General features: G+C 38.7%; 1 protein-coding gene across 9 annotated transcripts in view; it reads right to left on the minus strand.

Annotated features, from left to right (window-relative positions):
* The window catches only part of ZNF536 (zinc finger protein 536), a 347,702-nt gene that overhangs the window by 302,005 nt on the left and 33,197 nt on the right, over positions 1-12,500 (minus strand). For 3 of the 9 annotated variants that reach the window (XM_030470190.1, XM_030470191.1, XM_030470183.1), the window contains exon 2: positions 8,562-8,673. The exons of the other annotated variants lie outside the window; for them this stretch is intronic. The gene's annotated coding sequence lies outside the window, so the exon portion shown is untranslated. The remainder of the gene's footprint in view (positions 1-8,561; positions 8,674-12,500) is intronic. 9 annotated transcript variants of the gene reach the window in all.

Here is a 12,500-nt window from a genome sequence, read left to right on the forward strand (position 1 = left end):
TATGAAATGGTAGCTTGGGAAAATGCATTTTTCATGCCTAACTATCTTGTTAGTGCATCAAATTATAGAACACCATCTAAGGCAGTTTTCACCACATCACATAAGAGGACATTTCATAAGTGATGCTGGTCTCATCCCAGTCTGCTAGAGAAAGAAAAAGGGAGTTTGTTTATAGATTCTTTCTTGTTTGTTTTACATTTTCTATGTAGGAAAAAAAATCCAATAACCCACAAAAAGATGTAGGTCAAATGTTCTCATCTCAAATCTTCCTTGATAAGTAGCGATTTAAGAAGTCTATATAAAAAAATGTGTTATTCCCTTTCAGCTCATAGGAAAAAAATGTTTCAGAAATAGCACATAAAAAAATATTCAATGTCACTAAAACTGGAATAGAAAATGTTTTATAGATTAACAAACATTGTAATGAATTTGCACAACCTTAACTGACTGTATACACAGCATAATGAAATGGTCTACATCCTTTCAAAGAAAAATTAGGTATTCCAATACATAGCTTCAGAAAAGCATTGTTCAGACAAACCTGCATTTTTTCCCAGCTACCATGTAATTTGTGAGATGCATTTTTAAATGATCTGCAACTGCAGCAGGCTTCATCAGTCAGATGATACAGATAGATAATTCACCAAACTGTCACATGATCTTCCATCAGTCTAAAAGATGTGAATATATTGCCACAAGCTTTGGGAATAATGGGTGCACCTGTTTACAGTGTCACCTCTGTTTGCTAATTGTCTCCTTGAGCTACATTTTACTTCTAATGCATTTATTTTTGACAGGCAGTGTCTATTTAGAAATCACATTACTTCAAGTGCAATTGTTCTTTTGTCTATCAAGTAAATGAAGTGTTGTTATACAGATTTCAGGTTCTGATTAGTGAAGTATCAGCACACCACAAAGGTCAATCAGTTATTTACCTGAAGTAATAGAAGTATGACAGGCCTCCTGGATATCCTCTAGATCATGGTATAGCTCCTATTAGTATTAATATTTTATATTTCAAATAGACATACATACACCTTTGTTTGCATTTATATATTGCATAAATGTATTAAATCTTCTAAAGTGTACAGTACTGTACATAGACAGAAGAACATCAGGAAAAAAGCAAAAATATCAATGTTGACTTGGACTCAACTCTTCTATCCCAGTATCTTAAGCCAAGATAATGGTGAAAACCAAGGGGTTGGTCCCACAGACGTTTTGCAATGGTTTGTGCATGTAAGCTGTCACACCAACAAAACTAATGTTTTAAAAACATGCTTTTTTCACTGTGCTTCCTGCTTTTTATAGAACAGCAAAGCAAAATTTAGTTAAGGTTGCATGAGATTCAACTAATAAGATGCCATAAGAAATTAAGATGAGCCACTTGAGGTCTAAGAAGGACCACAGGGAATTTTTATTCACACCCATACCCTCATGTCTGCAATGTTACCAACATTCAGTTAAATAATGTCTCAATAGGTACAAGACCATACTTTAATATATACAGTAATACAGTCAAGTAGAACTATACTATCAAAAGGAAATTTTGGAAACCTACATTGCACATTGATTACGCAGGCACTACACTGCATGTATATTGATCCTAAAAAAAAAATTTAAATAAAAAAAAGATAAAAAAAAAAGAAGGATATTTTAACTGCTTATTACCAAGGTGGGAAATAGTACTACTATAATGGCAGCAGCAGTTTACCAAAGCCTCATTATTTCTCACATACCTCTGTCCAAGTTCCTCATCCCATGCTCAGTTCTGCCATGCAGGGACTAGGTAGAAGAGAATTGTATGAGAGCAGTGCTAATTTCACAAAAGAAAGGCAAGGTCCAAAGGTAACACCGACCCATCCTCATGAGGGTCTGGGTACAGGCTGGTCTCTGTACAGGCACAGCACCCTCGGGGGTTTACAAGGGATTTCCAGCCACCTCTGCTGTTTTACCAGTTTGCCAAAAGAAACAGAGACAAAAAGCCACGCTTGCCTTAAGTCACATTCTAAATTGGCTCCCAGGAGCATTCCCCTACCTTGTTCACGAAAGCACGGTGTATGTTTTCTCAGTGTTTAGCATATGCTATGTAACCTGAGCAGGACTTGCATTGTTCCAGTAGTTGTTTTTCTAAAGTATGTTCCCATCAGGACCCTAATTACATGCAAAATGCTAGAGTTAGAGCCATTCTTAAAGTAATTTAAAATTTTCTCTAACACTTTCTAGCAAGATTAGGGTACATCTTGAAGCAGAATATGGAAGAAATCACAAATCTTGGCCACAGATGCATACCAGTGATAAAAGTTCAAATTACTCCAGGTTAGCTGATGTATTCCAAGACCCAAAAGTGCTACAGGGGGAAATCTCACCTTATGTATTTTGTTTTTTCAAGTATTTCTGCAAATGTACAAAAAGCACAATTTAGATAGTTAATCAATCACAAGCATCTTATATACACCTGTATTTATGACTAAAACTCCTGGAAACTTGAGTTTGAAGTTCTCAAAGCATATTTCTCCTGCAGCTTCTAGAGTGAAAACCACAACTCCATACACTTAACAGCAGCAGGATTGAGCCTGATGCTTGCAAAGAAGGCAATGGACATGAAACTGCTGTTTACTCACAAGCCACACGTGTCTCTTTGGGAAGATGTGTCTCCTACCACAACCTGATGCTGCAGGAAAGAGATGATTTATATGGAAACTTTACAAATTTATTTAGTGATTTTACACCCACCCCAAGAATTACTGTTTTCTTTTACACAACAGCAAGCAATCTTTTGAATATTACTTTGCATGCAGAGAAGCAGATACTTTAGCAATAAAGCTGCTTGCCTAAGACTAAATCCCACCAAACACTTCTTTTGCACACAAACTGTGTCCTTGAAATCAACGAGGTTTCTTGAATGAGCTCTTCACACAAGTAAAAGGATCAGGTCCTTAAGCAGCAGAAAGTACAGATGACCATGTTAACATAAAGCATCAACAGGAGGAGATCTCCGCAATGGAGTGAAGTATAGTCACCTACCACACATGGTTAATGAAGTGTGACAGGCCAAACTCAAATCAAATGTAGACATGGGCACTTTCCTGTCTGGAACAAAACCTGCTGAGGATGTCTAAGCTTTGTTTCATGTGTAGTATCAGGTAGTAGCAATGCAATTAACCATCATCCAATGAATTACCAAAGCTTACCAGCATGACAAACACTCTAGAGACATAGGAAAAACATGACCTTCTACCTTCCAACACCCACAGCTGGACCACAGGCAACTGTCCAGCCCTGGAGACCTGTGTAGAGATTTGGCATGATGCCATCAAAAGAGATCCAGAACATGCACATGCCAAAGAGCTTTCCAAAACCATCAAGGCACTATTTTCTTGAACATCCTGGGTTCCCTGCACTTCTAACACAGTCCACCTGCATTTACAGTCACCAGACACTGCATCTCACCTGCCAGAGTCCTTCTCCTCCCCTTTCCCCCTGAAAATACCTCCTGGTGTTGCCCAAGAGCTAGCCAACCTTTGATCCTGTTCTACCTCAACTTCTGGACCTCTATATATAATTGACAGTGGAAACATTTAATTCTGCTTGTCACTGCATTTCTCTTCTAATTTAATATATATTTTAATATTGGAGGGAAGGGAGGGGTGAGGACACATCTCTTTCCAAGCAGAACTAATCTTCCTTTGGGGACGGGTGAGCCCTACACAGCTCTCTAACCTGAACAGCAAGATGCTCCACTTAGCCGGGGAGGCTGCGCAGCTCCCAGGTTGTAAAACAAGGATAAACAACAACATACAACTTAGTGGCAACCTTCGTTTTCTCCTGGCAGCCCAGGATGTGTGAGACCATCCCCAGACTGTGGGTAAGCACGGGTAAGCATGGAGAGCACGGCAGTTACTGGTGCAGGAGGGGAACACATGGGTGGCAGTTGTTTAAAAAGCAGCTGTGTGTGTGTTTTTCCCACTTAGGCTGTAAAATACAAATGGTGGAATCAGCACTGCTAGCTTAAAACCACGCTAGCCCACTTGGCTGCATTTTATTGTTAACTTCGCATCTACATTTCGCCTTGTTTTCATAAGAAATGCAGAACAACTCCTCTGACTCAACTACCTCTTTTTATTAATATAAGGATAAAATTGCACTAAATATCTCTAATGTAGTTATAAAATGGTGAAGAATGAGAAAGCATTATGAAACAGGACATTTGTGGCCAGATCCTTTGGAACATTTATACTGTTAGATATATTTTCTCTATGTAATCAGGAATGTATTGGTATTTTGAAATTATGTATCTCTAATAACACAAAAGTACTTAAGAACAGAAATAGACAGTAATGGAAAATGCAGTCAACTGTTGACAACATATAGAATTTCAGAAAATAATTTACAGAGAACAGCACAGCAGATGAGTCAAAATTTTCTCAAAAATATTTCTTGCCTCCGATAGTCCAATGTAATTCATTTTCTATCTCTGTTCATTAATCATTGTTAAAATTAGTGATCCATTTCTTCCACTCTGCCATCTGCACTCAGCTTCGTAACAAACATGACACCTTCCTGCATAATAAAACCTGACAACTACGAGGATGCATTTCCAAATAGCTTTCTGCATATTTGCACCTCTATAACTGATTCCGTTGTCAGACAAAAGTGGATTATTTAACCAGAGTTCTTTCTTTATCAATTCAGTACACAGACGTGTGCTTGTGAGGGAGTGCGTGTGTGCGTGTGTATAAAATGATCAAGTGAAAATCATTTAATTTGAATTAAAAACAAGATATACCAGTTATCTTTGAATTCTCACAGTTGGTAGAATTGGTCATATATATGTATGTTAGTTTTAATCTTCTACTATGAAGCTTAAGGATGTAGCATTTGGATTGGCTTCATCTTGTAAAGTTTGCATACACAAGAATTATCCTGACACTCCAATTTCCTCCAGAAGGGGAAAAAAAAAATCATATCCAGCTCGGTTTTGTTTCCCAGCCTTTGATCACTGACAATTTCAAATAAATATTTTTAATATAAGACAAAATATCAAGCAATGAGAAGGTATAAAAAAGTGCACAGATAAATAATTAACATTCAGGATGTCATTTCTATCCTGCTCAGGCTAGCCTCGCATCTCTTGGTGGCAGACAGGGGACTAGGGAACAGGGTTCAGGCTCTTGGTCTCTTTCCATTCCATCAATAGACTTGGAAAGCCACAGCAGCAGGACATGCGAGTAGTCCCTTCATAAATGTTAATTGTGCTTAGATCCCACTGATGAACAGAAGCTGCAGTTCTCAGCATGCAAAAATGAGGCTAATGGTGGGAGCACTGGGCTGCAGACATGCAAGTCAACAGGAACCTGTTCACCGACCATGAAGAATCTAGTGTCCTGCTCACAGCTCTCTGTTTGATGGGAACTGACCAGCCAACTAAGAGCAGAGTTGGTCAGCCACAAAAGACTCTGCCCCTATGCTCAAAACATGATAGGCACTAGGACAGTGGAGAGGAGACACTTAGGGACATGGAAGTGCACACCAGAGTCTTCTGGAGGGTAAAACTAGTTACCAAGCCCTTTAATATACATTCAGTCAGGCCTGGAAAGTATACTAATCCTTAACTGGAATTGTAAAAGAGCAATCTTTTCCAATAGGGAAGATTCTCATTCCGTAGTAACCTGAAATAATTGCGCCTATAACAAGTTCTACAGGTGCCCTGTGGCAGCGGGCAGATGGACAAGTACAGCATCTAAGATGGGAACTTGGTTTCCTCAGATTTAAGTTTTGAGCCATGGTCACCACAATAACCCATACCTACACACATACTTGTCTACCTCCATGCCAGGTGAGCCCACAGCCACCGAGCAGCTCTCCAGGCACAGGCACAGCTGCTCCATGCACATCCGAGGGCTTCCACTTCCACAGACAGGTGAGTTCTTGGGAAGAGCACCAAGAGCTGACATAGCAGGAACTGGTGGAAAGTGTTGCCTTCAAGAGACCATGCTCGCTTCCCAGCTCTGCAAGCTGACCTGCTCGCTAAACTTGGACAAGCTGTCCCAATTCCAAATGTTCCCATTTCCCCACTATTAATGGAGATGCTGACACTTGCCTCCTTTCTGACCCACTGATGAAAAAAGCTAAATAGCTTTCAATAACATCACAGACTGAAACATACACAAGGAAGCAGTATCAGTACAATTTGGTTAACAAACACATCTCTCAGCATCCCAATTTTCATCTGAGCACTACCACTAGTATCATTCCTCTCGCTGATAAATTTGTGACAGCAGCTGTCAGTGGAGAAAAGATCTTCCATTGCAAACGTCTTAAAAAGCTTATATAGCATGCACATTATAAATTACAGAATATATATTGCAATGCTTCTTTTAGAATAGATAAAATGTAAGAGGGAACTTGAGTACCAGCCCAGCGGGTTGAATCCAAATTCAGGCAATGTCTCCAACATACACCAGGAGAAGCAGAACATTTTAAGAACAAAGGACCTAATTCTGTCTTCAGATGTATGCCTGCTGCTCCACATGTGCAACAGGCCAGAATGAGAGCCAAAGTTTCAGCAAGAATTATTTCATATATTTAAATACTATTCATATTGAAAGAAATTAAAGAAAAATTAAATCAATCTATTTTTTGATACAACACTGTCTAATACAACAGCAAACGTATGTCACTCTTTGGGATAAAATCTGCAACTGACATTCAAGTGTCTGTTCAAGATTTAAACCAGATGTGATATAGAACAGCTGAAATCTAAAGTTTGGGGAAAAAAACCAAGATGTAGAAGAGGTATAGCAACTGACTTCTGCTAGATACCACCATGGTAGGAGAGCCCTCTTTTTAAAATCTTCAAACTAGAACCATTCTAGGTACACACAAACAACATTAACCTGCTGGTATTATCTTTTTAAAATGTATTTTATTTTGGGGTAGTTGTTTTGGATTTTGGTTTGGTTTCTTTTTTTTTTTTTTTTAATTTCCTTTCAATTTGTCAATTTGGAAATTGGCTGTCTAGCCTATTTAAGAATTTTCTGTATGTTCTTGTATAGCTCTCGGTGAGCATTTGGGAACAACTACTAACTATTCTTTTTATTCTTCACTTGGAAGAAAAAAAATCAAACAGGCATTGTCTCTATAGCTGCCTCTTTTGCCTTTTAGTTTCCTTTTTTCTTCACATGTCTGCATACTGACACATTCAATTTCAGGTTATCAGCACATCTGAATTACAGAATACTGATGGGGATAGAGGGCAAGCCTCTCTGGACTGATTAGCATCATTTAAGAAAGCATTCACTTGCTTGCTTCATTGGCTGCAGGGATTCCATGATGGGTGGCCTTTTAGCATTAGAAGTCAATATGGAGCAATCTCATTTGAATTAAATATGGACAAAAGAAAAGATTTGATTGTGGTTATTCATAGCTAACGTTTTAATTTCACAAAGCTTTGAAATTTGGGGGTTTGTAAGCTATAAAACTTAAGTATACTTAGTTTTTATTTCTTTTCACTTTTCTCCTCCTCCAGTTTTTATGTACTTTTTAATTTGTGCAAAACTTAAACCAGAAGCTTATTTAGAAAGAAATGTCTGGATGAATATTCAGGAAAACCTTTTAACCTAGTTAAACCTACACTGACTATAAAGAAGGAATGCCTGATTCTAATCCATAAATGTATGTAAATCCACACTGAAAAACATATTTGTCTCTATCAGACTTATACTTGTTTCCGAATGGACCATAAACGCAGCCAAGTATTTCATTAACACAAATAATTATGTATGGCTAGTCTTATTATGACCTTTGTTAACAAGAACCTAAGCCCATGGAAAGGCTGCAATGATTTAAAGTACAGCAACAAAACTTGATCACAGGGAAACAAATTTCTATTCTCGCATTGAAATGAAATTATTATATGAACCAAAACAAATTCTCACTAACTAGTAAAATTGCAGAAATATATAAAGTATCAGACTTCAGAAGCAGTTGGGAGAAAAATAAGTAAAGCTTAAGTTTTCTGAGATATTAAAAGAAGTTAAGTGCAATATTTGACTTCCAAGTAGATGAAAGCACTAAAAGTGCAGCCAACCACTCTGAATATCTGATCCCGCTGCACTTGAAGACAGTGGGAGTTTTGCCATTGACTTCAATGGAAGCAAAATCAGACATTGAGAAATGAAGTGGAAATGGCTTTTGCTGAGCTGGGCTGACTGCCACGATACAGGATAAGCTCAGCCTATGAGGGACAGAGGATAAATATCACACTACTTCTAGCACATGACTCGTCCCTTTGCTACCTATCCCAACAGACTAGGCTTAAATTTGAAATATATAGTTAACACCAGTCCAGACAATTTCATAGATATCCTGATGAAGGAGAAAAGTATTAAAAGTCCCTCAGTGGGTGTCTTATACAAAAAGATTCCAGCAAATCATTCCTGCATTGCAGACACCATTGAAACTGAAATCAAGATCTGTTTAAAGCATTTTCATGGATCATGTTAAAGATAAAATCAGTCTCATAAAAAGAAGCAGCAAAATGTTACCTGCATTTATACCTTTTAGTTGTTTTATGGAAGTTAAGTCTGAAACCATCCAAAGTATTCATAGAATTACTCCCATATTCCTCAAGATTTTAGTTCATCCCTGCTGTTGTAGTATAGAAAGCACCTAGATGAAAGAGGATGGAAGGTAAGGAGCATATTTCCTGAGGAAGCACATGCATTTGACTTTTTGAATTGTATGATCTCACTGTAGCATTCAGTAGTTTTAAAACTCAACTTTTCCATTTCCCTCCTGTCTCTAATATACTAATTTCCAAATAATTTTGATTTTAGGGGTTTTTTCCAAGCCAACATACCAGACCTCTGCACTCTCACGCAGCATTGCATCAACAGCATCCTTAGCATGCATTTTGTCCATTTTTAAATGGAATAAGTCTAAATAAAGAAACAAAAGCGCTTGGGAGTACTTTCACTGCAGCATAAGCATTCTAAAAAGGCCCTTCACAAATGTTTCCAATATGCTTTATACTGCAGCCCAATGTGCAACTTCTAAACTACACCACCACAAGTAAGAAATTAGAAATGTTGAGGGCTATTGAACACTGAATTTTCACAGTGCATCTGCACAAAGTTATTTAGCACAGATGTTTCTGTAATTGTGATCCACTGGAAAAACTTAAAGTGTTCAATGGCCCTCACATTTCCACCTGCAGAGCAGTACCGGCCTAGCACAACTATGCTGAGCTGTAACTTAGAAAAAACAGCCATAGAGGCTGGATCAGACTTTGTAAGATTTTCACAAACAGTGCTATTCTGCTTTGTTTGTGAGGGGGTGACACGATTTGGGTTTTTTTCTTTTCGTTTACAAGAAAGACCCACATATTAAAAAGGGGTGAAATAGATTTTACATGCCTGGCTTTGAACCTGGGAATCTCCCACAGTGCAACTAATTGCATTGCCAACAAGACACAGGAGTACACCCAGAAGCAGCATAAAATGTAACTGTGAGGGGTGTGATGGTAAGTCTTTATAAATAATACATTCATCCCAAGGTGCACTTGTGTCTATGTTGTTAACATAGGTATTTTTTCATTAGTAGCTGTAAAGATACTGGGCAAGTGAACATCAGTATGCCTCTAAAGACAATAAAAATGAGGAAGCAGCAAGAGGAGAGGACCTGCTTCTTAAGCCAAATGGTTAGATATATTCAGTTGGAGCATCAGCAAAAGGAAGTGAAGATCATTGCAGTGACCCTGTGTGTTCACATGGCCTCAATTCCCGGGAGAGCATCACCCTATCTTAACTTTCAACAAAAAAGCATGTCTCAGAGACCACAGAGGCAGGCACTATCTTCCTGCCTGCAGGAACGGCTGAGCAGAGAGCAGGCAGCGCAAACCTGTTTAAAAAGCCCTGAATAAGGACCAGTAACAACTTTGTCTTCACACTGCCAATGCACCAAGAAGCAGGTGGACCATTCACTTAACCTCCCTTGAAAATCCCTGAAAAAGGATTATAGAGATTTTTTTTAGCTGAGAAAACAAGAGGGAATTGATTAGAGGAAAGATGGTAAGCAAGGTAAGGGTAAGACAACTTTGATGTAAAAAGCATCATCTAATGTGGCTATCAGCACATATCGCACTGCCGAAGTACATAACGTTTAGTGATAGGTTGCTGGCTTTGCAAAACACAAATTCATGATGTGGGCTTATATTTTGAGCCATAAAAAGTAAGGATAATACCCAAGTTATCATTTGAAAATTGGCTGCCGTAACTGCACAATACATTTTTCAAAGCATATGAACAATAATATGACAATTGCTCCTGACAAGATAACCACTTTGTGCTGCTGTCCCACCAGATCTAACAAACTGATCTAATAACAAAACCATGCCTCAGCAGGAGAGCAGCCATGATCACTTCATTGCTCTGAGAATCTGGTTTTTTATAGTTCTTGTTGTTAAGTTGTTCCTAGAAGTACCTTATTTGCCACAACACTCTTCTACCATCTCTAGTTTTCTGTGCAACCCCACACAACTATGTTTCACCCTTCTCTCCTTCACTCGTCTCTGTCTAGGTGATCTCTTGTTTTGCTCACGTGCCTTCTTCCAAGTTTATATTGATGACATTCACATCTACCTCCTACACCAGTCTCCTATCTCAGCCTTGCACATCTGCCTGCAACTAAGACCACCTCTTCTAATTATGTTGCTGCCAATTTCAACTGGAATGGATAAAACTGAACTATGTATCTCCTGCCATTCCCTACTTTCTTTACCAATGTTAATCAGCAATGCCATTTCCTTGCCACCTTCAGTGTCGCTGCTTATTCTGTCTCCAGAAACCAACTCCTAAACTTGCCACTTTTTCGTGTGCCATTGTTGAAAAACCAATATCTTCCTTTTAAGCAGCCAAGACTCCTCAACTTCTCCATCCTAACTGCTACTGCAACTACTTCTACTCACTCATTCCCCAAATACTCAGCTCCACCCCAGCATAGACAGCTGTTCACTGAGTAGGCCCAAGTGTTCTGCAATAGAAACAATAAATAATTAAATGATAATGAGGAGGCGGCATGCTGATAGAGGAGGTGGCACTACATCCTAGAAGACAGCACTGAATCAGTGTGCCAAGATAATAGAGAGAAACCAGACTGATCTATAAGCTGAATTTTCATTTAAGACTGAAAAACAAAATTCTGGTTGGCCATAGTAAACATCTGACAGTAGTGCATAGCACTCTGATTATATTAAATTGACCACCCTGGGAAATATTTTGAGAGATGTGCATAATGTCCTTTCAAAAAATGTGCATGGGACCAGAAGCTCAAAGGCATGCAAGTTCTTGACCCTTATTCAGGCACCTAAATCCCACTAAAATGGAGATCAAGCACCTAAAACCCCAAAAGGCTGCACACTTCAGAAGATGTAAGCCACAGGCACGTAGCTCCTGGAGACACTTTTGAAGTTGTAACCCCTGGTCAAATGCTATCTTAAATACTACCGTCCCACCACCTCAGTTCTCACAGCAATTTTATCTGGTTGATGTGTTTATTCCTGTCCTGTACTGCTACAAGCTGTAAAAATAGTTTTATTGTTCCACCTTAGAGGTGGCTGCCACTCAGCAGGGAACCTTTTTAAACCAGTATCTCACAACCATTTTGTCAAACTTTGTAAGTGCAGCAAACTTTAAGGCACTTGAGTCAAAGCTCACAGGTAAGCACGTGGTCCTCTTATAACCACAGAGCTAATCAAGGAACATGAAAATAACGTGTATTGCACAAAACATTCATTCAGTCTTCTTTCATACTAAACCTCATGGTGTTTAAAATCTTGGCACATTTTCGGGTTTCCAGCTATTCTCACTGCACCAACATGAACAGAAAGTAGCTGCCTAGAAATAGCCATTTCTTAAAAGCTTTTGGTCTTCAATTCCCTCTGTATTAAAACACTGATCCTTCTAATGCAGGAAAAGAGACATTTTAATGTTCAAGAGACAAAACTTGTAGTCAGACAAAAAAAAAAAAAAAGAAAGAAATGTTAGCAGTCAAATGGTAACAGGGAAAACAAGAGAGGAATTAAAGCTGAAACGTCATCCTTAACTCACCCCCACCGTGCCCAACTCTTGCAGGGGTCCTCTAACAATTGGTAATCCTTCATAGCATACCATATGTGCTGCAATAACAAGGCCCAATGAGGTACATTAAGGATGTCATTTCAACCTTACCTCCTCGCTTCTGTGAGATGAAGGGAGATCCTCAACTCCATTTTAACTTAGTCTAGTGGTTGAATAAAAGAAAAGTTGTACTTTCCTAGGACAATGCTGCTCAGTTTTGTAGTGTAAATAAAAACGGCTTAAGTTGGTCAGCTGCTAACCACATGGTACAACAGACCGAAGTTCACAATTATTTCAGATTTACTCTCTTCCTGATCTTTCATTTTTATCAGCAAAACATCCTCTTGGCAATGGGAAGCTAAGCTGAAACTTAAATGAAAG

This window comes from Strigops habroptila, chromosome Z (assembly GCF_004027225.2).
Source record: "Strigops habroptila isolate Jane chromosome Z, bStrHab1.2.pri, whole genome shotgun sequence".
Taxonomy (NCBI): domain Eukaryota; kingdom Metazoa; phylum Chordata; class Aves; order Psittaciformes; family Psittacidae; genus Strigops; species Strigops habroptila.